At 51.3% G+C, this 20,329-nt stretch overlaps 8 non-coding genes and 1 pseudogene across 8 annotated transcripts; all 9 read left to right on the plus strand.

Annotated features, from left to right (window-relative positions):
- The first annotated feature begins 295 nt into the window (after nt 1–295).
- Nucleotides 296–414, plus strand: LOC141267902 (5S ribosomal RNA). Its single transcript, XR_012321352.1, has one exon. It is a non-coding gene; the product is annotated as a 5S ribosomal RNA (ribosomal RNA).
- Nucleotides 415–2,120: 1,706 nt separating this feature from the next.
- LOC141270366 (5S ribosomal RNA) lies at nt 2,121–2,239 on the plus strand. Its single transcript, XR_012321604.1, has one exon. It is a non-coding gene; the product is annotated as a 5S ribosomal RNA (ribosomal RNA).
- Nucleotides 2,240–3,945: 1,706 nt separating this feature from the next.
- LOC141266270 (5S ribosomal RNA) lies at nt 3,946–4,064 on the plus strand. Its single transcript, XR_012320320.1, has one exon. It is a non-coding gene; the product is annotated as a 5S ribosomal RNA (ribosomal RNA).
- A 1,706-nt stretch (nt 4,065–5,770) lies between these two features.
- On the plus strand, nt 5,771–5,889 carry LOC141266800 (5S ribosomal RNA). The gene has a single exon (XR_012320823.1). It is a non-coding gene; the product is annotated as a 5S ribosomal RNA (ribosomal RNA).
- Nucleotides 5,890–7,586: 1,697 nt separating this feature from the next.
- Nucleotides 7,587–7,705, plus strand: LOC141266935 (5S ribosomal RNA). The gene has a single exon (XR_012320954.1). It is a non-coding gene; the product is annotated as a 5S ribosomal RNA (ribosomal RNA).
- A 1,706-nt stretch (nt 7,706–9,411) lies between these two features.
- On the plus strand, nt 9,412–9,530 carry LOC141266580 (5S ribosomal RNA). The gene has a single exon (XR_012320612.1). It is a non-coding gene; the product is annotated as a 5S ribosomal RNA (ribosomal RNA).
- Nucleotides 9,531–11,236: 1,706 nt separating this feature from the next.
- LOC141270359 (5S ribosomal RNA) lies at nt 11,237–11,355 on the plus strand. The gene has a single exon (XR_012321598.1). It is a non-coding gene; the product is annotated as a 5S ribosomal RNA (ribosomal RNA).
- Nucleotides 11,356–15,197: 3,842 nt separating this feature from the next.
- LOC141266701 (5S ribosomal RNA) lies at nt 15,198–15,321 on the plus strand. Its single transcript, XR_012320729.1, has one exon. It is a non-coding gene; the product is annotated as a 5S ribosomal RNA (ribosomal RNA).
- Nucleotides 15,322–19,156: 3,835 nt separating this feature from the next.
- On the plus strand, nt 19,157–19,280 carry LOC141267341 (5S ribosomal RNA; annotated as a pseudogene).
- The last annotated feature ends 1,049 nt before the right edge of the window (nt 19,281–20,329 follow it).

Consider the following 20,329-nt stretch of genomic DNA (forward strand, 5'->3'; position numbering starts at 1 on the left):
AGAAAGCAACTAACCGCGCTCTACTCACCCTACCCAGGTCTACCGGTGAGTCTCGCCGCTGCTCCCGGCCTGTGGCATTGGCCGCGACGCTGACGTTCCGTCGACAGCGCGGCAGCCGATCAGTGAGCTCAGCGGCTCTGAGCGGGGCGTTCTGTCTACAAGACCTTTTTAAGGAGCCAGCAAAAAAGTGAAGAGAAAAGAAAGCACAAAAGCACCTTGTCTTACTAAGCACTGGAAAGGGCAGCCGGCAACCGGACGTCAAAGTGGAAAAGCAGCAAGTGAGAGGCCTGTCTCTGCCTATGGCCACACCACCCTGAACACGCCCGATCTCGTCTGATCTCGGAAGCTAAGCAGGGTTGGGCCTGGTTAGTACTTGGATGGGAGACCACCTGGGAATACTAGGTGCTGTAGGCTTTTGCCTTTTCTTACTTCCACCAGCAGGGGACAATCTCCTCTATGCCTTTTTTCCATTCCTTTTTTCACAAGCGCACACATGCTCCTTTCTTCTTTTCATTTGCTTTCTCTCTTGCGCTATTTAATCCTTGCAAAATACCAGCATCCTTCTCATCACCGTGGGCCTCCAGCATTGTTGCTTATTTACTTTTAATACTAGGCTTCCTTTCACCAGGACCTGCGACTCCCGCATGACTGGAGGCAACCACCGCTGACCTGGAGGCAACCACCAGTAACCTGGAGGCCAGTTTACAGCACAACCCAAGCAAAACACCTTTGCAGGCCACACGACCCCCCCGAAGAGCAGCTCAAATTCACTCGCAACCATCTCACCCTCTTCCTTCATTCACTCCTGGGCGTTTCGCTCCACCCCAAGTTGCGGGTCCAGCTTGCTCTTTCTGTCACATCCCCGCGATGAACGGTTTAGCCTGCAGGAGACCCTGCGCCGAGCCATTTTTAAACACATCTGATGCGGCAGGTGTTTCATTGCTCAACAAACAACACCTATAGGGACGGCACAGCCTATGCATCGGTCCTTCGGAGACCGCCCCAGAACGGCCAGAGTTCTCGTCCCCACGCGAGCCTGAGGAAGGCTGGCCGGGCGATGGGCCAAGCAGCGTCTACTGGCCATACCACCTTGGATACGTCCGATCTCGGAAGCAAAGCAGAGATGGGTTCGGAAATACTTGGTTGGGACACCTCCTGAGAACACCAGGTATTGTAGACAATTTTGATGACGTTTTGCCATCTTGCCCAGCTCGGCTAGCATTGAGTGGCGCCTTGCTGGACACCGACCTTACGTAAAGTAGAGGCTGGAAGTCCCAAGCATCCCAAGCCCCCCAAGACCTCTAAGATAAGGACGCAACCCCGCCGCCTCTACCAGGCCTCACACCGAGCTCCTTGCCACGGCTAGGAGTGCTTATTGACCCCGCAGCCGTCCGTATGCAAATGATGGCGTTAAAAGCATCTCGCGCTGTGAAGAGGCCAGGCTTTCAGCAGCTGCCCAGGGGATGGTTTTAGAGGGCGACAGCCTAACGAGGGCCAGCAGAAGTAACGTCTTCTTCTTCAAAGAATCTTGTGTAACTAACCCAATCAGACAGCTGCCCAGGAGCTAACCTCAGTGCTAGGAAGGAGCGGGAGGGAATTGAGGGGGTGGTTCCTGCTAAGGCCCTGAAATAATAATAAGACAGGCAGGAGAGTCTGACGCATGGTGGCGGAAAAGCTGCAGGTGCAAATAGGGAATGTGGTCTCGTGCGAGCAACTTGTGCATGCTCGCTGTGTGTGAGTGTGCGCTTCCTAGGTACGGCGCGCTGCAGACAGTCAAAAGGGTTGCTCCCTTTCATTAAAAGTTAATCCCCGGCTGCAGGCTATTAGAAAGCAACTAGCCGCGCTCTACTCACCCTACCCAGGTCTACCGGTGAGTCTCGCCGCTGCTCCCGGCCTGTGGCATTGGCCGCGACGCTGACGTTCCGTCGACAGCGCGGCAGCCGATCAGTGAGCTCAGCGGCTCTGAGTGGGGCGTTCTGTCTACAAGACCTTTTTAAGGAGCCAGCAAAAAAGTGAAGAGAAAAGAAAGCACAAAAGCACCTTGTCTTACTAAGCACTGGAAAGGGCAGCCGGCAACCGGACGTCAAAGTGGAAAAGCAGCAAGTGAGAGGCCTGTCTCTGCCTATGGCCACACCACCCTGAATACGCCCGATCTCGTCTGATCTTGGAAGCTAAGCAGGGTTGGGCCTGGTTAGTACTTGGATGGGAGACCGCCTGGGAATACTAGGTGCTGTAGGCTTTTGCCTTTTCTTACTTCCACCAGCAGGGGTCAATCTCCTCTATGCCTTTTTTCCATTCCTTTTTTCACAAGCGCACACATGCTCCTTTCTTCTTTTCATTTGCTTTCTCTCTTGCGCTATTTAATCCTTGCAAAATACCAGCATCCTTCTCATCACCGTGGGCCTCCAGCATTGTTGCTTATTTACTTTTAATACTAGGCTTCTTTTCACCAGGACCAGCGACTCCCGCATGACTGGAGGCAACCACCGCTGACCTGGAGGCAACCACCGGTAACCTGGAGGCCAGTTTACAGCACAACCCAAGCAAAACACCTTTGCAGGCCACACGACCCCCCCGAAGAGCAGCTCAAATTCACTCGCAACCATCTCACCCTCTTTCTTCATTCACTCCTGGGCGTTTCGCTCCACCCCAAGTTGCGGGTCCAGCTTGCTCTTTCTGTCACATCCCCGCGATGAACGGTTTAGCCTGCAGGAGACCCTGCGCCGAGCCATTTTTAAACACATCTGATGCGGCAGGTGTTTCATTGCTCAACAAACAACACCTATAGGGACGGCACAGCCTATGCATCGGTCCTTCGGAGACCGCCCCAGAACGGCCAGAGTTCTCGTCCCCACGCGAGCCTGAGGAAGGCTGGCCGGGCGATGGGCCAAGCAGCGTCTACTGGCCATACCACCTTGGATATGTCCGATCTCGGAAGCAAAGCAGAGATGGGTTCGGAAATACTTGGTTGGGACACCTCCTGAGAACACCAGGTATTGTAGACAATTTTGATGACGTTTTGCCATCTTGCCCAGCTCGGCTAGCATTGAGTGGCGCCTTGCTGGACACCGACCTTACGTAAAGTAGAGGCTGGAAGTCCCAAGCATCCCAAGCCCCCCAAGACCTCTAAGATAAGGACGCAACCCCGCCGCCTCTACCAGGCCTCACACCGAGCTCCTTGCCACGGCTAGGAGTGCTTATTGACCCCGCAGCCGGCCGTATGCAAATGATGGCGTTAAAAGCATCTCGCGCTGTGAAGGGGCCAGGCTTTCAGCAGCTGCCCAGGGGATGGTTTTAGAGGGCGACCGCCTAACGAGGGCCAGCAGAAGTAACGTCTTATTCTTCAAAGAATCTTGTGTAACTAACCCAATCAGACAGCTGCCCAGGAGCTAACTTCAGTGCTAGGAAGGAGCGGGAGGGAATTGAGGGGGTGGTTCCTGCTAAGGCCCTGAAATAATAATAAGACAGGCAGGAGAGTCTGACGCATGGTGGCGGAAAAGCTGCAGGTGCAAATAGGGAATGTGGTCTCGTGCGAGCAACTTGTGCATGCTCGCTGTGTGTGAGTGTGCGCTTCCTAGGTACGGCGCACTGCAGACAGTCAAAAGGGTTGCTCCCTTTCATTAAAAGTTAATCCCCGGCTGCAGGCTATTAGAAAGCAACTAACCGCGCTCTACTCACCCTACCCAGGTCTACCGGTGAGTCTCGCCGCTGCTCCCGGCCTGTGGCATTGGCCGCGACGCTGACGTTCCGTCGACAGCGCGGCAGCCGATCAGTGAGCTCAGCGGCTCTGAGCGGGGCGTTCTGTCTACAAGACCTTTTTAAGGAGCCAGCAAAAAAGTGAAGAGAAAAGAAAGCACAAAAGCACCTTGTCTTACTAAGCACTGGAAAGGGCAGCCGGCAACCGGACGTCAAAGTGGAAAAGCAGCAAGTGAGAGGCCTGTCTCTGCCTATGGCCACACCACCCTGAACACGCCCGATCTCGTCTGATCTTGTAAGCTAAGCAGGGTTGGGCCTGGTTAGTACTTGGATGGGAGACCGCCTGGGAATACCAGGTGCTGTAGGCTTTTGCCTTTTCTTACTTCCACCAGCAGGGGTCAATCTCCTCTATGCCTTTTTTCCATTCCTTTTTTCACAAGCGCACACATGCTCCTTTCTTCTTTTCATTTGCTTTCTCTCTTGCGCTATTTAATCCTTGCAAAATACCAGCATCCTTCTCATCACCGTGGGCCTCCAGCATTGTTGCTTATTTACTTTTAATACTAGGCTTCTTTTCACCAGGACCAGCGACTCCCGCATGACTGGAGGCAACCACCGCTGACCTGGAGGCAACCACCGGTAACCTGGAGGCCAGTTTACAGCACAACCCAAGCAAAACACCTTTGCAGGCCACACGACCCCCCCGAAGAGCAGCTCAAATTCACTCGCAACCATCTCACCCTCTTCCTTCATTCACTCCTGGGCGTTTCGCTCCACCCCAAGTTGTTGGTCCAGCTTGCTCTTTCTGTCACATCCCCGCGATGAACGGTTTAGCCTGCAGGAGACCCTGCGCCGAGCCATTTTTAAACACATCTGATGCGGCAGGTGTTTCATTGCTCAACAAACAACACCTATAGGGACGGCACAGCCTATGCATCGGTCCTTCGGAGACCGCCCCAGAACGGCCAGAGTTCTCGTCCCCACGCGAGCCTGAGGAAGGCTGGCCGGGCGATGGGCCAAGCAGCGTCTACTGGCCATACCACCTTGGATACGTCCGATCTCGGAAGCAAAGCAGAGATGGGTTCGGAAATACTTGGTTGGGATACCTCCTGAGAACACCAGGTATTGTAGACAATTTTGATGACGTTTTGCCATCTTGCCCAGCTCGGCTAGCATTGAGTGGCGCCTTGCTGGACACCGACCTTACGTAAAGTAGAGGCTGGAAGTCCCAAGCCTCCCAAGCCCCCCAAGACCTCTAAGATAAGGACGCAACCCCGCCGCCTCTACCAGGCCTCACACCGAGCTCCTTGCCACGGCTAGGAGTGCTTATTGACCCCGCAGCCGGCCGTATGCAAATGATGGCGTTAAAAGCATCTCGCGCTGTGAAGGGGCCAGGCTTTCAGCAGCTGCCCAGGGGATGGTTTTAGAGGGCGACCGCCTAACGAGGGCCAGCAGAAGTAACGTCTTCTTCTTCAAAGAAGCTTGTGTAACTAACTCAATCAGACAGCTGCCCAGGAGCTAACCTCAGTGCTAGGAAGGAGCGGGAGGGAATTGAGGGGGTGGTTCCTGCTAAGGCCCTGAAATAATAATAAGACAGGCAGGAGAGTCTGACGCATGGTGGCGGAAAAGCTGCAGGTGCAAATAGGGAATGTGGTCTCGTGCGAGCAACTTGTGCATGCTCGCTGTGTGTGAGTGTGCGCTTCCTAGGTACAGCGCGCTGCAGACAGTCAAAAGGGTTGCTCCCTTTCATTAAAAGTTAATCCCCGGCTGCAGGCTATTAGAAAGCAACTAACCGCGCTCTACTCACCCTACCCAGGTCTACCGGTGAGTCTCGCCGCTGCTCCCGGCCTGTGGCATTGGCCGCGACGCTGACGTTCCGTCGACAGCGCGGCAGCCGATCAGTGAGCTCAGCGGCTCTGAGCGGGGCGTTCTGTCTACAAGACCTTTTTAAGGAGCCAGCAAAAAAGTGAAGAGAAAAGAAAGCACAAAAGCACCTTGTCTTACTAAGCACTGGAAAGGGCAGCCGGCAACCGGACGTCAAAGTGGAAAAGCAGCAAGTGAGAGGCCTGTCTCTGCCGATGGCCACACCACCCTGAACACGCCCGATCTCGTCTGATCTTGGAAGCTAAGCAGGGTCAGGCCTGGATAGTACTTGGATGGGAGACCGCCTGGGAATACCAGGTGCTGTAGGCTTTTGCCTTTTCTTACTTCCACCAGCAGGGGTCAATCTCCTCTATGCCTTTTTTCCATTCCTTTTTTCACAAGCGCACACATGCTCCTTTCTTCTTTTCATTTGCTTTCTCTCTTGCGCTATTTAATCCTTGCAAAATACCAGCATCCTTCTCATCACCGTGGGCCTCCAGCATTGTTGCTTATTTACTTTTAATACTAGGCTTCTTTTCACCAGGACCAGCGACTCCCGCATGACTGGAGGCAACCACCGCTGACCTGGAGGCAACCACCGGTAACCTGGAGGCCAGTTTACAGCACAACCCAAGCAAAACACCTTTGCAGGCCACACGACCCCCCCGAAGAGCAGCTCAAATTCACTCGCAACCATCTCACCCTCTTCCTTCATTCACTCCTGGGCGTTTCGCTCCACCCCAAGTTGCGGGTCCAGCTTGCTCTTTCTGTCACATCCCCGCGATGAACGGTTTAGCCTGCAGGAGACCCTGCGCCGAGCCATTTTTAAACACATCTGATGCGGCAGGTGTTTCATTGCTCAACAAACAACACCTATAGGGACGGCACAGCCTATGCATCGGTCCTTCGGAGACCGCCCCAGAACGGCCAGAGTTCTCGTCCCCACGCGAGCCTGAGGAAGGCTGGCCGGGTGATGGGCCAAGCAGCGTCTACTGGCCATACCACCTTGGATACGTCCGATCTCGGAAGCAAAGCAGAGATGGGTTCGGAAATACTTGGTTGGGACACCTCCTGAGAACACCAGGTATTGTAGACAATTTTGATGACGTTTTGCCATCTTGCCCAGCTCGGCTAGCATTGAGTGGCGCCTTGCTGGACACCGACCTTACGTAAAGTAGAGGCTGGAAGTCCCAAGCCCCCCAAGACCTCTAAGATAAGGACGCAACCCCGCCGCCTCTACCAGGCCTCACACCGAGCTCCTTGCCACGGCTAGGACTGCTTATTGACCCCGCAGCCGGCCGTATGCAAATGATGGCGTTAAAAGCATCTCGCGCTGTGAAGGGGCCAGGCTTTCAGCAGCTGCCCAGGGGATGGTTTTAGAGGGCGACCGCCTAACGAGGGCCAGCAGAAGTAACGTCTTCTTCTTCAAAGAAGCTTGTGTAACTAACCCAATCAGACAGCTGCCCAGGAGCTAACCTCAGTGCTAGGAAGGAGCGGGAGGGAATTGAGGGGGTGGTTCCTGCTAAGACCCTGAAATAATAATAAGACAGGCAGGAGAGTCTGACGCATGGTGGCGGAAAAGCTGCAGGTGCAAATAGGGAATGTGGTCTCGTGCGAGCAACTTGTGCATGCTCGCTGTGTGTGAGTGTGCGCTTCCTAGGTACGGCGCGCTGCAGACAGTCAAAAGGGTTGCTCCCTTTCATTAAAAGTTAATCCCCGGCTGCAGGCTATTAGAAAGCAACTAACCGCGCTCTACTCACCCTACCCAGGTCTACCGGTGAGTCTCGCCGCTGCTCCCGGCCTGTGGCATTGGCCGCGACGCTGACGTTCCGTCGACAGCGCGGCAGCCGATCAGTGAGCTCAGCGGCTCTGAGCGGGGCATTCTGTCTACAAGACCTTTTTAAGGAGCCAGCAAAAAAGTGAAGAGAAAGGAAAGCACAAAAGCACCTTGTCTTACTAAGCACTGGAAAGGGCAGCCGGCAACAGGACGTCAAAGTAGAAAAGCAGCAAGTGAGAGGCTTGTCTCCACCTATGGCCACACCACCCTGAACACACCTGATCTCGTCTGATCTCGGATTATAAGCAGGGTTGGGCCTGGCTAGTACTTGGATGGGAGACCGCCTGGGAATACCAGGTGCTGTAGGCTTTTGCCTTTTCTTACTTCCACCAGCAGGGGTCACTCTCCTCTTTGCCTTTTTTCCATTCCTTTTTTCACAAGCGCACACATGCTCCTTTCTTCTTTTCATTTGCTTTCTCTCTTGCGCTATTTAATCCTTGCAAAATACCAGCATCCTTCTCATCACCGTGGGCCTCCAGCATTGTTGCTTATTTACTTTTAATACTAGGCTTCTTTTCACCAGGACCAGCGACTCCCGCATGACTGGAGGCAACCACCGCTGACCTGGAGGCAACCACCGGTAACCTGGAGGCCAGTTTACAGCACAACCCAAGCAAAACACCTTTGCAGGCCACACGACCCCCCCGAAGAGCAGCTCAAATTCACTCGCAACCATCTCACCCTCTTCCTTCATTCACTCCTGGGCGTTTCGCTCCACCCCAAGTTGCGGGTCCAGCTTGCTCTTTCTGTCACATCCCCGCGATGAACGGTTTAGCCTGCAGGAGACCCTGCGCCGAGCCATTTTTAAACACATCTGATGCGGCAGGTGTTTCATTGCTCAACAAACAACACCTATAGGGACGGCACAGCCTATGCATCGGTCCTTCGGAGACCGCCCCAGAACGGCCAGAGTTCTCGTCCCCACGCGAGCCTGAGGAAGGCTGGCCGGGCGATGGGCCAAGCAGCGTCTACTGGCCATACCACCTTGGATACGTCCGATCTCGGAAGCAAAGCAGAGATGGGTTCGGAAATACTTGGTTGGGACACCTCCTGAGAACACCAGGTATTGTAGACAAATTTGATGACGTTTTGCCATCTTGTCCAGCTCGGCTAGCATTGAGTGGCGCCTTGCTGGACACCGACCTTACGTAAAGTAGAGGCTGGAAGTCCCAAGCCTCCCAAGCCCCCCAAGACCTCTAAGATAAGGACGCAACCCCGCCGCCTCTACCAGGCCTCACACCGAGCTCCTTGCCACGGCTAGGAGTGCTTATTGACCCCGCAGCCGGCCGTATGCAAATGATGGCGTTAAAAGCATCTCGCGCTGTGAAGGGGCCAGGCTTTCAGCAGCTGCCCAGGGGATGGTTTTAGAGGGCGACCGCCTAACGAGGGCCAGCAGAAGTAACGTCTTCTTCTTCAAAGAAGCTTGTGTAACTAACCCAATCAGACAGCTGCCCAGGAGCTAACCTCAGTGCTAGGAAGGAGCGGGAGGGAATTGAGGGGGTGGTTCCTGCTAAGGCCCTGAAATAATAATAAGACAGGCAGGAGAGTCTGACGCATGGTGGCGGAAAAGCTGCAGGTGCAAATAGGGAATGTGGTCTCGTGCGAGCAACTTGTGCATGCTCGCTGTGTGTGAGTGTGCGCTTCCTAGGTACGGCGCGCTGCAGACAGTCAAAAGGGTTGCTCCCTTTCATTAAAAGTTAATCCCTGGCTGCAGGCTATTAGAAAGCAACTAACCGCGCTCTACTCACCCTACCCAGGTCTACCGGTGAGTCTCGCCGCTGCTCCCGGCCTGTGGCATTGGCCGCGACGCTGACGTTCCGTCGACAGCGCGGCAGCCGATCAGTGAGCTCAGCGGCTCTGAGCGGGGCGTTCTGTCTACAAGACCTTTTTAAGGAGCCAGCAAAAAAGTGAAGAGAAAGGAAAGCACAAAAGCACCTTGTCTTACTAAGCACTGGAAAGGGCAGCCGGCAACCGGACGTCAAAGTGGAAAAGCAGCAAGTGAGAGGCCTGTCTCTGCCTAAGGCCACACCACCCTGAACACGCCCGATCTCGTCTGATCTCAGAAGCTAAGTAGGGTTGGGCCTGGTTAGTACTTGGATGGGAGACCACCTGGGAATACCAGGTGCTGTAGGCTTTTGCTTTTTCTTACTTCCACCAGCAGGGGTCACTCTCCTCTATGCCTTTTTTCCATTCCTTTTTTCACAAGCGCACACATGCTCCTTTCTTCTTTTCATTTGCTTTCTCTCTTGCGCTATTTAATCCTTGCAAAATACCAGCATCCTTCTCATCACCGTGGGCCTCCAGCATTGTTGCTTATTTACTTTTAATACTAGGCTTCTTTTCACCAGGACCAGCGACTCCCGCATGACTGGAGGCAACCACCGCTGACCTGGAGGCAACCACCGGTAACCTGGAGGCCAGTTTACAGCACAACCCAAGCAAAACACCTTTGCAGGCCACACAACCCCCCCTTAGAGCAGCTCAAATTCACTCGCAACCATCTCACCCTCTTCCTTCATTCACTCCTGGGCGTTTCGCTCCACCCCAAGTTGCGGGTCCAGCTTGCTCTTTCTGTCACATCCCCGCGATGAACGGTTTAGCCTGCAGGAGACCCTGCGCCGAGCCATTTTTAAACACATCTGATGCGGCAGGTGTTTCATTGCTCAACAAACAACACCTATAGGGACGGCACAGCCTATGCATCGGTCCTTCGGAGACCGCCCCAGAACGGCCAGAGTTCTCGTCCCCACGCGAGCCTGAGGAAGGCTGGCCGGGCGATGGGCCAAGCAGCGTCTACTGGCCATACCACCTTGGATACGTCCGATCTCGGAAGCAAAGCAGAGATGGGTTCGGAAATACTTGGTTGGGACACCTCCTGAGAACACCAGGTATTGTAGACAATTTTGATGACGTTTTGCCATCTTGCCCAGCTCGGCTAACATTGAGTGGCGCCTTGCTGGACACCGACCTTACGTAAAGTAGAGGCTGGAAGTCCCAAGCCTCCCAAGCCCCCCAAGACCTCTAAGATAAGGACGCAACCCCGCCGCCTCTACCAGGCCTCACACCGAGCTCCTTTCCACGGCTAGGAGTGCTTATTGACCCCGCAGCCGGCCGTATGCAAATGATGGCGTTAAAAGCATCTCGCGCTGTGAAGGGGCCAGGCTTTCAGCAGCTGCCCAGGGGATGGTTTTAGAGGGCGACCGCCTAACGAGGGCCAGCAGAAGTAACGTCTTCTTCTTCAAAGAAGCTTGTGTAACTAACCCAATCAGACAGCTGCCCAGGAGCTAACCTCAGTGCTAGGAAGGAGCGGGAGGGAATTGAGGGGGTGGTTCCTGCTAAGGCCCTGAAATAATAATAAGACAGGCAGGAGAGTCTGACGCATGGTGGCGGAAAAGCTGCAGGTGCAAATAGGGAATGTAGTCTCGTGCGAGCAACTTGTGCATGCTCGCTGTGTGTGAGTGTGCGCTTCCTAGGTACGGCGCGCTGCAGACAGTCAAAAGGGTTGCTCCCTTTCATTAAAAGTTAATCCCTGGCTGCAGGCTATTAGAAAGCAACTAACCGCGCTCTACTCACCCTACCCAGGTCTACCGGTGAGTCTCGCCGCTGCTCCCGGCCTGTGGCATTGGCCGCGACGCTGACGTTCCGTCGACAGCGCGGCAGCCGATCAGTGAGCTCAGCGGCTCTGAGCGGGGCGTTCTGTCTACAAGACCTTTTTAAGGAGCCAGCAAAAAAGTGAAGAGAAAGGAAAGCACAAAAGCACCTTGTCTTACTAAGCACTGGAAAGGGCAGCCGGCAACCGGACGTCAAAGTGGAAAAGCAGCAAGTGAGAGGCCTGTCTCTGCCTACGGCCACACCACCCTGAACACGCCCGATCTCGTCTGATCTCGGAAGCTAAGCACGGTTGGTCCTGGTTAGTACTTGGATGGGAGACCGCCTGGGAATACCAGGTGCTGTAGGCTTTTGCTTTTTCTTACTTCCACCAGCAGGGGTCACTCTCCTCTATGCCTTTTTTCCATTCCTTTTTTCACAAGCGCACACATGCTCCTTTCTTCTTTTCATTTGCTTTCTCTCTTGCGCTATTTAATCCTTGCAAAATACCAGCATCCTTCTCATCACCGTGGGCCTCCAGCATTGTTGCTTATTTACTTTTAATACTAGGCTTCTTTTCACCAGGACCAGCGACTCCCGCATGACTGGAGGCAACCACCGCTGACCTGGAGGCAACCACCGGTAACCTGGAGGCCAGTTTACAGCACAACCCAAGCAAAACACCTTTGCAGGCCACACAACCCCCCCGAAGAGCAGCTCAATTCACTCGCAACCATCTCACCCTCCTCCTTCATTCACTCCTGGGCGTTTCGCTCCACCCCAAGTTGCGGGTCCAGCTTGCTCTTTCTGTCACATCCCCGCGATGAACGGTTTAGCCTGCAGGAGACCCTGCGCCGAGCCATTTTTAAACACATCTGATGCGGCAGGTGTTTCATTGCTCAACAAACAACACCTATAGGGACGGCACAGCCTATGCATCGGTCCTTCGGAGACCGCCCCAGAACGGCCAGAGTTCTCGTCCCCACGCGAGCCTGAGGAAGGCTGGCCGGGCGATGGGCCAAGCAGCGTCTACTGGCCATACCACCTTGGATACGTCCGATCTCGGAAGCAAAGCAGAGATGGGTTCGGAAATACTTGGTTGGGACACCTCCTGAGAACACCAGGTATTGTAGACAATTTTGATGACGTTTTGCCATCTTGCCCAGCTCGGCTAGCATTGAGTGGCGCCTTGCTGGACACCGACCTTACGTAAAGTAGAGGCTGGAAGTCCCAAGCCTCCCAAGCCCCCCAAGACCTCTAAGAGACTCAGAAAGAGAATAGGAGGGATCCAATGGCTGGATGTCCTTAAGGACAAAAATGTCCAGGAAGGATGGGAAATTTTTAAAAATGAGATTCTCAAAGCACAATCGTTAACAATCCCGAAAAGTAGAAAGAATGGGAAGCATTTAAGGAAACCAGGATGGATGAACACAGAACTTAAACACATGCTAAAAAGAAAGAAAGAAATGTTTATTAAATGGAAAGAGGGAGGCATATCTAAAGAAGATTATAATGCAGTCTGCAGATCCTGCAGGGCACGTATCAGGTTAGCTAAAGCTGACAATGAATTAAGGCTTGCAAGAGATGTCAAAAGCAATAAAAAAGGATTTTGGGGGTATGTCAAAAGTAAAAGAAAAGTCAAAGATGCTATAGGATTTTTACAGGATGAAAATGGAGAAATGGTAAGAGAGGATGTTGAGAAGGCCGAACTTTTTAATTCCTATTTTGCATCTGTTTTCCCTCAGAAAGAAAATGTAACATCAACTGATCTTCACTGTCCTTTTAAAGGAATAGAGGAATCCAAGTTATCTGTAAACAGAAAGCTTGTGAGGGAATATTTAGCTAACATAAATGAGTTCAAGTCTCCAGGTCCAGATGAATTACACCCCAGAGTACTGAAGGAGATCGTAGAAGAAATTTTAGAACCACTCTCCATAATCTTTGAAAATTCTTGGAGAACAGGAGAAGTCCCAGAAGACTGGAGAAGAGCAAATGTTGTTCCTATCTTCAAAAAGGGGAAGAAGGTGGACCCAGGGAACTATAGGCCGGTGAGTCTGACTTCTATACCAGGAAAGATCTTTGAACAAATTATTAAACAACATGTATGTAAGTACATGGATAAGAATGAAGTGATTAACCAGAGTCAGCATGGGTTTGTAACTAACAAGTCATGTCAGACTAACTTAATTTCCTTCTATGACAGAATCACTGACTGGGTGGATCAGGGAAATGCTGTAGATATAGTATATCTTGACTTCAGCAAAGCATTTGACAAAGTATCTCACACCATCCTTATTGACAAAATGACCAAGTATGCAATGGACCAGGCAACTGTTAGGTGGATTCATAACTGGCTTAGTGATCGGACTCAAAGGGTGGTTGTAAATGGCTTCACATCCAGCTGGATGAATGTCTCAAGTGGGGTACCACAGGGCTCCGTCCTGGGACCTGTATTGTTCAACATCTTTATCAATGATTTAGATGAAGGAATTGAGGGTAAACTGATTAAATTTGCTGATGACACAAAGCTAGGAGGGATAGCTAATACTAGAGAAGAGAGAGAGAGAGGATTCAAAAAGACCTAAATAAACTGGAGCAGTGGGCAGCAACCAACAGAATGGTTTTTAACAGGGAAAAATGCAAAGTACTACATCTGGGCAATAAAAATGAAAAAAGCATATACAGAATGGGAGGAATAGAGCTAAGCAACAGTACATGTGAAAAAGACTTAGGTATACTAATAGATCATAGACTGAACATGAGTCAACAGTGTGATGCAGCAGCAAAAAAGGCAAATACAATTCTGGGATGTATTAACAGAAGCATACAGTCTAGATCACGTGAAGTCATTATCGGTCTTTACTCCTCTTTGGTCAGACCTCATCTGGAATACTGTGTACAGTTTTGGGCACCACATTTTAAAAAAGACATAGACAAACTGGAGCAAGTTCAGAGAAGAGCGACCAGAATGGTGACTGGTCTGCAAACCATGTCCTATGAGGAACGGTTGCAGGATTTGGGAATGTTTAGCTTGCAAAAAAGAAGACTGAGAGGAGACTTAATAGCTGTCTACAAATATGTCAAGGGCTGTCACATTGTAGAAGGATCATCTTTATTCTCATTTGCACAAGGAAAGACTAGAAGCAATGGGATGAAACTAAATGGGAGGAGACACAGATTAGATATTAGAAAAAACTTTTTGACAGTTAGGGTGATTAATGAGTGGAACAGGCTGCCACGAGAGGTGGTGAGTTCCCCTTCAATGGACGTCTTCAAACAGAGGCTGGACAGACATCTGTCTGAGATGATCTAGTGAATCCTGCTTTCAGCAGAGAGTTGGACCAGATGACCCAGGAGGTCCCTTCCAACTCTACCATTCTATGATTCTATGATTCTATGATAAGGACGCAACCCCGCCGCCTCTACCAGGCCTCACACCGAGCTCCTTGCCACGGCTAGGAGTGCTTATTGACCCCGCAGCCGGCCGTATGCAAATGATGGCGTTAAAAGCATCTCGCGCTGTGAAGGGGCCAGGCTTTCAGCAGCTGCCCAGGGGATGGTTTTAGAGGGCGACCGCCTAACGAGGGCCAGCAGAAGTAACGTCTTCTTCTTCAAAGAAGCTTGTGTAACTGACCCAATCAGACAGCTGCCCAGGAGCTAACCTCAGTGCTAGGAAGGAGCGGGAGGGAATTGAGGGGGTGGTTCCTGCTAAGGCCCTGAAATAATAATAAGAGAGGCAGGAGAGTCTGACGTATGGTGGCGGAAAAGCTGCAGGTGCAAATAGGGAATGTGGTCTCGTGCGAGCAACTTGTGCATGCTCGCTGTGTGTGAGTGTGCGCTTCCTAGGTACGGCGCGCTGCAGACAGTCAAAAGGGTTGCTCCCTTTCATTAAAAGTTAATCCCCGGCTGCAGGCTATTAGAAGGCAACTAACCGCGCTCTACTCACCCTACCCAGGTCTACCGGTGAGTCTCGCCGCTGCTCCCGGCCTGTGGCATTGGCCGCGACGCTGACGTTCCGTCGACAGCGCGGCAGCCGATCAGTGAGCTCAGCGGCTCTGAGCGGGGCGTTCTGTCTACAAGACCTTTTTAAGGAGCCAGCAAAAAAGTGAAGAGAAAGGAAAGCACAAAAGCACCTTGTCTTACTAAGCACTGGAAAGGGCAGCCGGCAACCGGACGTCACAGTAGAAAAGCAGCAAGTGAGAGGCCTGTCTCTGCCTACGGCCACACCACCCTGAACACGCCCGATCTCGTCTGATCTCGGAAGCTAAGCAGGGTTGGGCCTGGCCTGGTTAGTACTTGGATAGGAGACTGCCTGGGAATACCAGGTGCTGTAGGCTTTTGCTTTTTCTTACTTCCACAAGCAGGGGTCACTCTCCTCTATGCCTTTTTTCCATTCCTTTTTTCACAAGCGCACACATGCTCCTTTCTTCTTTTCATTTGCTTTCTCTCTTGCGCTATTTAATCCTTGCAAAATACCAGCATCCTTCTCATCACCGTGGGCCTCCAGCATTGTTGCTTATTTACTTTTAATACTAGGCTTCTTTTCACCAGGACCAGCGACTCCCGCATGACTGGAGGCAACCACCGCTGACCTGGAGGCAACCACCGGTAACCTGGAGGCCAGTTTACAGCACAACCCAAGCAAAACACCTTTGCAGGCCACACGACCCCCCCGAAGAGCAGCTCAAATTCACTCGCAACCATCTCACCCTCTTCCTTCATTCACTCCTGGGCGTTTCGCTCCACCCCTAGTTGCGGGTCCAGCTTGCTCTTTCTGTCACATCCCTGCGATGAACGGTTTAGCCTGCAGGAGACCCTGCGCCGAGCCATTTTTAAACACATCTGATGCGGCAGGTGTTTCATTGCTCAACAAACAACACCTATAGGGACGGCACAGCCTATGCATCGGTCCTTCGGAGACCGCCCCAGAACGGCCAGAGTTCTCGTCCCCACGCGAGCCTGAGGAAGGCTGGCCGGGCGATGGGCCAAGCAGCGTCTACTGGCCATACCACCTTGGATACGTCCGATCTCGGAAGCAAAGCAGAGATGGGTTCGGAAATACTTGGTTGGGACACCTCCTGAGAACACCAGGTATTGTAGACAATTTTGATGACGTTTTGCCATCTTGCCCAGCTCGGCTAGCATTGAGTGGCGCCTTGCTGGACACCGACCTTACGTAAAGTAGAGGCTGGAAGTCCCAAGCCTCCCAAGCCCCCCAAGACCTCTAAGAGACTCAGAAAGAGAATAGGAGGGATCCAATGGCTGGATGTCCTTAAGGACAAAAATGTCCAGGAAGGATGGGAAATTTTTAAAAATGAGATTCTCAAAGCACAATCGTTAACAATCCCGAAAAGTAGGAAGAATGGGAAGCATTTAAGGAAACCAGGATGGATGAACACAGAACTTAAACACATGCTAAAAAGAAAGAAAGAAATGTTTATTAAATGGAAAGAGGGAGGCATATCTAAAGAAGATTATAATGCAGTCTGCAGATCCTGCAGGGCACGTATCAGGTTAGCTAAAGCTGACAATGAATTAAGGCTTGCAAGAGATGTCAAAAGCAATAAAAAAGGATTTTGGGGGTATGTCAAAAGTAAAAGAAAAGTCAAAGATGCTATAGGATTTTTACAGGATGAAAATGGAGAAATGGTAAGAGAGGATGTTGAGAAGGCCGAACTTTTTAATTCCTATTTTGCATCTGTTTTCCCTCAGAAAGAAAATGTAACATCAACTGATCTTCACTGTCCTTTTAAAGGAATAGAGGAATCCAAGTTATCTGTAAACAGAAAGCTTGTGAGGGAATATTTAGCTAACATAAATGAGTTCAAGTCTCCAGGTCCAGATGAATTACACCCCAGAGTACTGAAGGAGATCGTAGAAGAAATTTTAGAACCACTCTCCATAATCTTTGAAAATTCTTGGAGAACAGGAGAAGTCCCAGAAGACTGGAGAAGAGCAAATGTTGTTCCTATCTTCAAAAAGGGGAAGAAGGTGGACCCAGGGAACTATAGGCCGGTGAGTCTGACTTCTATACCAGGAAAGATCTTTGAACAAATTATTAAACAACATGTATGTAAGTACATGGATAAGAATGAAGTGATTAACCAGAGTCAGCATGGGTTTGTAACTAACAAGTCATGTCAGACTAACTTAATTTCCTTCTATGACAGAATCACTGACTGGGTGGATCAGGGAAATGCTGTAGATATAGTATATCTTGACTTCAGCAAAGCATTTGACAAAGTATCTCACACCATCCTTATTGACAAAATGACCAAGTATGCAATGGACCAGGCAACTGTTAGGTGGATTCATAACTGGCTTAGTGATCGGACTCAAAGGGTGGTTGTAAATGGCTTCACATCCAGCTGGATGAATGTCTCAAGTGGGGTACCACAGGGCTCCGTCCTGGGACCTGTATTGTTCAACATCTTTATCAATGATTTAGATGAAGGAATTGAGGGTAAACTGATTAAATTTGCTGATGACACAAAGCTAGGAGGGATAGCTAATACTAGAGAAGAGAGAGAGAGAGGATTCAAAAAGACCTAAATAAACTGGAGCAGTGGGCAGCAACCAACAGAATGGTTTTTAACAGGGAAAAATGCAAAGTACTACATCTGGGCAATAAAAATGAAAAAAGCATATACAGAATGGGAGGAATAGAGCTAAGCAACAGTACATGTGAAAAAGACTTAGGTATACTAATAGATCATAGACTGAACATGAGTCAACAGTGTGATGCAGCAGCAAAAAAGGCAAATACAATTCTGGGATGTATTAACAGAAGCATACAGTCTAGATCACGTGAAGTCATTATCGGTCTTTACTCCTCTTTGGTCAGACCTCATCTGGAATACTGTGTACAGTTTTGGGCACCACATTTTAAAAAAGACATAGACAAACTGGAGCAAGTTCAGAGAAGAGCGACCAGAATGGTGACTGGTCTGCAAACCATGTCCTATGAGGAACAGTTGCAGGATTTGGGAATGTTTAGCTTGCAAAAAAGAAGACTGAGAGGAGACTTAATAGCTGTCTACAAATATGTCAAGGGCTGTCACATTGTAGAAGGATCATCTTTATTCTCATTTGCACAAGGAAAGACTAGAAGCAATGGGATGAAACTAAATGGGAGGAGACACAGATTAGATATTAGAAAAAACTTTTTGACAGTTAGGGTGATTAATGAGTGGAACAGGCTGCCACGAGAGGTGGTGAGTTCCCCTTCAATGGACGTCTTCAAACAGAGGCTGGACAGACATCTGTCTGAGATGATCTAGTGAATCCTGCTTTGAGCAGGGAGTTGGACCAGATGACCCAGGAGGTCCCTTCCAACTCTACCATTCTATGATTCTATGATAAGGACGCAACCCCGCCGCCTCTACCAGGCCTCACACCGAGCTCCTTGCCACGGCTAGGAGTGCTTATTGACCCCGCAGCCGGCCGTATGCAAATGATGGCGTTAAAAGCATCTCGCGCTGTGAAGGGGCCAGGCTTTCAGCAGCTGCCCAGGGGATGGTTTTAGAGGGCGACCGCCTAACGAGGGCCAGCAGAAGTAACGTCTTCTTCTTCAAAGAAGCTTGTGTAACTAACCCAATCAGACAGCTGCCCAGGAGCTAACCTCAGTGCTAGGAAGGAGCGGGAGGGAATTGAGGGGGTGGTTCCTGCTAAGGCCCTGAAATAATAATAAGAGAGGCAGGAGAGTCTGACGTATGGTGGCGGAAAAGCTGCAGGTGCAAATAGGGAATGTGGTCTCGTGCGAGCAACTTGTGCATGCTCGCTGTGTGTGAGTGTGCGCTTCCTAGGTACGGCGCACTGCAGACAGTCAAAAGGGTTGCTCCCTTTCATTAAAAGTTAATCCCCGGCTGCAGGCTATTAGAAGGCAACTAACCGCGCTCTACTCACCCTACCCAGGTCTACCGGTGAGTCTCGCCGCTGCTCCCGGCCTGTGGCATTGGCCGCGACGCTGACGTTCCGTCGACAGCGCGGCAGCCGATCAGTGAGCTCAGCGGCTCTGAGCGGGGCGTTCTGTCTACAAGACCTTTTTAAGGAGCCAGCAAAAAAGTGAAGAGAAAGGAAAGCACAAAAGCACCTTGTCTTACTAAGCACTGGAAAGGGCAGCCGGCAACAGGACGTCACAGTAGAAAAGCAGCAAGTGAGAGGCCTGTCTCTGCCTACGGCCACACCACCCTGAACACGCCCGATCTCGTCTGATCTCGGAAGCTCAGCAGGGTTGGGCCTGGCCTGGTTAGTACTTGGATAGGAGACTGCCTGGGAATACCAGGTGCTGTAGGCTTTTGCTTTTTCTTACTTCCACAAGCAGGGGTCACTCTCCTCTATGCCTTTTTTCCATTCCTTTTTTCACAAGCGCACACATGCTCCTTTCTTCTTTTCATTTGCTTTCTCTCTTGCGCTATTTAATCCTTGCAAAATACCAGCATCCTTCTCATCACCGTGGGCCTCCAGCATTGTTGCTTATTTACTTTTAATACTAGGCTTCTTTTCACCAGGACCAGCGACTCCCGCATGACTGGAGGCAACCACCGCTGACCTGGAGGCAACCACCGGTAACCTGGAGGCCAGTTTACAGCACAACCCAAGCAAAACACCTTTGCAGGCCACACGACCCCCCCGAAGAGCAGCTCAAATTCACTCGCAACCATCTCACCCTCTTCCTTCATTCACTCCTGGGCGTTTCGCTCCACCCCTAGTTGCGGGTCCAGCTTGCTCTTTCTGTCACATCCCTGCGATGAACGGTTTAGCCTGCAGGAGACCCTGCGCCGAGCCATTTTTAAACACATCTGATGCGGCAGGTGTTTCATTGCTCAACAAACAACACCTATAGGGACGGCACAGCCTATGCATCGGTCCTTCGGAGACCGCCCCAGAACGGCCAGAGTTCTCGTCCCCACGCGAGCCTGAGGAAGGCTGGCCGGGCGATGGGCCAAGCAGCGTCTACTGGCCATACCACCTTGGATACGTCCGATCTCGGAAGCAAAGCAGAGATGGGTTCGGAAATACTTGGTTGGGACACCTCCTGAGAACACCAGGTATTGTAGACAATTTTGATGACGTTTTGCCATCTTGCCCAGCTCGGCTAGCATTGAGTGGCGCCTTGCTGGACACCGACCTTACGTAAAGTAGAGGCTGGAAGTCCCAAGCCTCCCAAGCCCCCCCAAGACCTCTAAGATAAGGACGCAACCCCGCCGCCTCTACCAGGCCTCACACCGAGCTCCTTGCCACGGCTAGGAGTGCTTATTGACCCCACAGCCGGCCGTATGCAAATGATGGCGTTAAAAGCATCTCGCGCTGTGAAGGGGCCAGGCTTTCAGCAGCTGCCCAGGG

Source organism: Phyllobates terribilis, unplaced genomic scaffold (genome assembly GCF_046119375.1).
Source record: "Phyllobates terribilis strain yellow unplaced genomic scaffold, ASM4611937v1 Scaffold_4__5_contigs__length_816908805, whole genome shotgun sequence".
In the NCBI taxonomy this organism is placed as follows: domain Eukaryota; kingdom Metazoa; phylum Chordata; class Amphibia; order Anura; family Dendrobatidae; genus Phyllobates; species Phyllobates terribilis.